The sequence below is a fragment of the Eschrichtius robustus genome, chromosome 11, assembly GCF_028021215.1.
Source record: "Eschrichtius robustus isolate mEscRob2 chromosome 11, mEscRob2.pri, whole genome shotgun sequence".
NCBI classification, from domain to species: domain Eukaryota; kingdom Metazoa; phylum Chordata; class Mammalia; order Artiodactyla; family Eschrichtiidae; genus Eschrichtius; species Eschrichtius robustus.
The window spans coordinates 32,529,151-32,535,150 of NC_090834.1; positions in this window are offsets into that span (position 1 = coordinate 32,529,151).

Genomic DNA, 6,000 nt, shown 5'->3' on the forward strand with positions numbered 1-6,000 from the left:
CTGGTTATCTTTTACTTCCATAAACAAAATCAAAAAACAGGCAAAGAGTTTTAGTTTTTTTAAGTAAAAGTTCATGAAAGAGGAGAGGGAGATATTAGGAAAGAAAGAAGTGTTAGAGGCTCTTTACTGTATATTAAGATATCAGCAATTTATTTGCTACCAAAAAATCATGACCATGATGTCTATATACTCAATCAGGCAGAAACATGATACCCTAAAATATGAACAGGGATGATATAATCTAATCCCATATGCACATTCAGTTCATATGGGGAATGAAAAGTGAGGATATTGCATGCCGTTTCTTATGGTAGATGATGTCCACTGTTAATATTCCCGCTGAGCTTGAGAATAAGTAGAAAGAAGCACCAAATCTGAAAGTACATTATTGGTGACAAGAGAAAAATACCAACAGGAGCAAGAAAACTGGGACTGCAAGGTTTACATTTCAAATCAGAAAACCACAAAGTTATAAAGCTATTTGTCGGAGGATTGATGCAGAAATCGCCTTGAGACAGGCATTTATATTTACACCAGGAATCATTGCATAAAATGCAGGCCTCTTCCTACATTAGGCGGGTCTAGATTTGTCAGTTCTACACCTGAACTTTACAATTGTCATGATAAATTACTTGGCTCAGTGCTGGCCATACCGAAGTTTTCTTAGTTACCTCAGCACAGAAAGAGATGAGGAAATTTCTGAGAACATATTCACTTGTTAAGAAACTGATTCTGTTACATGCACTGACCATCAACTGTAGTTTTAATTGTTGTCTACTGGGACCTTATTTCATACACTTCACAGGGACTCCTAGGTGCTTTTATGGGACATTTGTTGGTTCTGTAACCTAGGATCTATTCACCCCAATTTCTTCCTTATTTTTTTTTTTTTTTTGGAATTGTGTGTCTTTTTGTTTTTTTAACATCTTTATTGGAATATAATTGCTTTACAATGTTGTGTTAGTTTCTGCTGTATAGCAAAGTGAATCAGATATACGTATACATATATCCCCATATTCCCTCCTTCTTGCGTCTCCCTCCCACCATCCCTATCCCATCCCTCTAGGTGGTCACAAAGCGCCGAGCTGATCTCCCTGTGCTATGCAGCTGCTTCCCACTAGCTATCTATTTTACATTGGGTAGTGTGTATATGTCAAGCTTCGTCCCAGCTTACCCTTCCCCCTCCCAGTGTCCTCAAGTCCATTCTCTACATCTGCATCTTTATTCCTGTCCTGCCCCTAGGTTGTTCAGAACCATTTTTTTTTTTTTTTTTAGATTCCATATATATGTCTTAGCATACGGTATTTGTTTTTCTCTTTCTGACTTACTTCACTCTGTATGACAGACTCTAGGACCATCCACCTCACTACAAATAACTCAATATCGTTCCTTTTTATGGCTCAGTAATATTCCATTGTATATATGTGCCACATCTTCTTCATCCATTGATCTGTCGATGGATATTTAGGTTGCTTCCATGTCTTGGCTACTGTAAATAGTGCTGCAATGAACATTGTGGTACATGACTCTTTCTGAATTACGGTTTTCTCAGGGTATATGCCAAGTACTGGGATTGCTGGGTCGTATGGTAGTTCTATGTTTAGGTTTTAAGGAACTTCCATACTGTTCTCCATAGTGGCTGTATCAATTTACATTTCCACCAACAGTGTAAGAGGGTTCTCTTTTCTCCCCACCCTCTCCAGCATTTACTGTTTGTAGATTTTTTGATGATGGCCGTTCTGACCAGTATGAGTTGATACCTCATTGTAGTTTTGATTTGCATTTCTCTAATGATTAGTGATGTTGAGCATCCTTTCAGGTGTTTGTTGGCAATCTGTATATCTTCTTTGAAGAATGTCTGTTTAGGTCTTCTGCCCATCTATGTATTGAGTTGTTTGTTCTTTTGATATTTAGCTACATGAGCTCCTTGTATATTTTGGAGATTAATCCTTTGTCAGTTGCTTCATTTGCAAATAGCTTCTGCCATTCTGAAGGTTGTCTTTTTGTCTTGTTTATAGTTTCCTTTTCTGTGCAAAACATGTTAAGTTTTATTAGGTCCCATTTCTTTTCTTTTTTTTTTTTAACATCTTTATTGGAGTACAATTGCTTTACAATGGTGTGTTAGTTTCTGTTTTATAACAAAGTGAATCAGTTATACATATACATATGTCCCCATATCTCTTCCCTCTTGCAACTCCCTCCCTCCCACCCTCCCTATCCCACACCTCTAGGTGGTCACAAAGCACCGAGCTGATCTCCCTGTGCTATGCGGCTGCTTCCCCCTAGCTATCTGTTTTACGTTTGGTAGTGTATATATGTCCATGCCACTCTCTCACTTTGTCCCAGCTTACCCTTCCCCCTCCCCATGTCCTCAAGTCCATTCTCTTAGTAGGTCTGCATCTTTATTCCCATCTTGCCTCTAGGTTCTTCTGACCTTTTTTTTTTTTTTTTTAGATTCCATATATATGTGTTAGCATACGGTATTTGTTTTTCTCTTTCTGACTTACTTCACTCTGTATGACAGATTCTAGGTCCATCCACCTCACTACAAATTACTCAATTTCGTTTCTGTTTATGGCTAATAGTCCATTGTATATATGTGCCAAATCTTCTTTATCCATTCATCTGTCGATGGACACTTAGGTTGCTTCCATGTCCTGGCTATTGTAAATAGAACTGCAATGAACATTTTGGTACATGACTCTTTTTGAATTATGGTTTTCTCAGGGTATATGCCCAGTAGTGGGATTGCTGGGTTTTATGGTAGTTCTATTTTTAGTTTTTTAAGGAACCTCCATACTGTTCTCCATAGTGGCTGTATCAATTTACATTCCCACCAACAGTGCAAGAGCATTCCCTTTTCTCCACATCCTCTCCAGCATTTATTGTTTGTAGATTTTTTGATGATGGCCATTCTGACCGGTGTGAGGTGATACCTCATTGCAGTCTTGATTTGCATTTCTCTAATGATTAATGATATTGAGCATTCTTTCATGTGTTTGTTGGCAATCTGTATATCTTCTTTGGAGAAATGTCTATTTAGGTCTTCTGCCCATTTTTGGATTGGGTTATTTGTTTTTTTGATATTGAGCTGCATGAGCTGCTTGTAAATCTTGGAGATTAATCCTTTGTCAGTTGCTTCATTTGCAAATATTTTCTCCCATTATGAGGGTTGTCTTTTCGTCTTGTTTATGGTGTCCTTTGCTGTGCAAAAGCTTTTAAGTTTCATTAGGTCCCATTTCTTTATTTTTGTTTTTATTTCCCTTTCTCTAGGAGGTGGCTCAAAAGGATCTTGCTGTGATTTATGTCACAGAGTGTTCTGCCTATGTTTTCCTCTAAGAGTTTTATAGTGTCTGGCCTAATATTTAGATCTTTAATCCATTTTGAGTTTATTTTTGTGTATGGTGTTAGGGAGTGTTCTAACTTAATTCTCTTACATGTAGCTGTCCAGTTTTCCCAGCACTACTTATTGAAGAGGCTCTCTTTTCTCCATCGTATATTTTTGATTCCTTTATTAAAGATAAGGTCACCATATGTATGTGGGTTTATCTCTGGGCTTTCTATCTTTTCCATTGAAATATATTTCTGTTTTTGCGCCAGTACCATACTGCCTTGATTACTGTAGCTTTGTAGTATAGTCTGAAGTCAGGGAGCCTGATTCCTCCAGGTCCGTTTTTCTTTCTCAAGATTACTTTGGCTATTTGGGGTCTTTTGTGTTTCTATACAAATTGTGAAATTTTTTGTTCTAATTCTGTGAAAAATGTCATTGGTAGTTTGATAAGGGTTGCACTGAATCTGTAGATTGCTTTGGGTAGTAGAGTCACTTTCACAATGTTGAGTCTTCCAATCCAAGAACGTGGTATATCTCTCCATCTGTTTGTATCATCTTTAATTTCTTTCATCAGTGTCTTATAGTTTTCTGCATACAGGTCTTTTGTCTCCTTAGGTAGGCTTATTCTTAGGTATTTTATTCTTTTTATTTCAATGTTAAATGGGAAAGTTTCCTTAATTTCTCTTTCAGGTTTTTTCATTATTAGTGTATAGGAATGCAAGAGATTTCTGTGCATTAATTTTGTATCCTGCTACTTTACCAGATTTATTGATTAGCTCTAGTAGTTTCTGGTAGCATCTTTAGGATTCTCTATGTATAGTATCATGTCATCTGCAAACAGTGACAGTTTTGCTTCTTCTTTTCTGATTTGGATTCCTTTTATTTCTTTTTCTTCTCTGATTGCAGTGGCTAAAACTTCCAAAACTATGTTGAAGAATAGCAGTGAGAGTGGGCAACCTTGCCTTGTTCCTGATCTCAGTGGAAATGGTTTCAGTTTTTCACCATTGAGAATGAAGTTGGCTGTGGGGTGTCATATATGGCCATTATTATGTTGAGGTAAGTTCCCTCTATGCCTGCTCTTGAGGTTTTTATCATAAATGGGTGTTGAATTTTGTCGAGAGCATTTTCTGCAACCTTTGAGATTATCATACAGTTTTTATCCTTCATTTTGTTAATATGATGCAACACATTGATTGATTTGCATATATTGAGGAATCCTTGCATTCCTGGGATAAACCCCACTGATCATGGTGTATGATCCTTTTTATGTGCTGTTGGATTCTGTTTGCTAGTATTTTGTTGAGGATTTTTGCATCTATGTTCATCAGTGATTTCGGCCTGTAGTTTTCTTTCTTTGTGACATCTTTGTCTGGTTTTGGTATCAGGGTGATGGTGGCCTCGTAGAATGAGTTTGGGAGTGTTCCTCCCTCTGCTATATTTTGGAAGAGTTTGAGAAGGATAGGTGTTAGCTCTTCTCTAAATGTTTGCTAGAATTCGCCTGTGATGCCATGTTGAGGAATATATGGTCAATAATACTATAATCACTTTGTATGGGGATAGGTGGTTACTAGACTTATCACTCTGATCGTTTCATTATGTATGCAAGTTTATAATACCTGAATATAACATAATATTGTATGTCACCTAATTTCAATAAAAAAAGAAAACTTAGCTGTATTAAACCTTTTAAGAAGAACAATGTCTGGCCATGTGGTTTGGTAATGAATACAGATATTCAGAGAAAAACTAACTTCTAATATGAATTTGGTAAGAACATGGTAGATATTTAGAAGGGTTACTTCTTCTAACTCTATAAATTAATGTCAACTGGTCTAATTTTTAAAATCTGAACCACTTTCTAATTGGGTTCTGTTAATGATCCCTCACGTGTATTGTTGACTTAAAAAAAAAAAAAAAACTCAAGCTGTACAAACGTCTGAGTGAAACTAACCTCTACAACAGTCTTGAATGAAATATTTTGCTAGCTTTTTAAACTTCGTGGACTTAATAGATATGGTCTTATCTCATTAGAAATAGAATAAACCTTATCTTACCATTAAAAAGGGAAATCTTTACTCTTCCTATACCCTTAATATATCTATTTTTTAGAATACTGGGTAATCTAGCTAAACCTATGGTATTTTTTAATTTGAAAAAACAGAAACCATAAATCTGGGTTTCTAGGCTTAATATTTAACACAGGAAGTGTTATTTTCAACAAAATATTATGGTTTTCTTTATAGCCTTGTGGAGAAAATTTTGGAAACTAAAATTTTTTAATCTATGTTTTTTTCTTGATTTTTCCCCTGACTTTTCCAAAGACAGTAATGAGTTAAGTTGCATGGGTGAAACCCTCGCAGGATTCTGTTTGTTGGAAGATTTTTAATCACAGTTTCAATTTCAGTGCTTGTGATTAGTCTGTTTATATTTTTTATTTCTTCCTGGTTTAGGCTTGGAAGTTTGTGCTTTTCCAAGAATTTGTCCATTTCTTCCAGGTTGTCCATTTTATTGGCATATAGTTGCTTGTAGTAATCTCTCATGATTCTTTGTATTTCTGAAGTATCAGTTGTTACCTCTCCTATTTCATTGCTATTTCTGTTGATTTGAGTCTTCTCCATTTTCTTCTTGATGAGTCTGGCTAATGGTTTATCAATTTTGTTTTTCTTCTC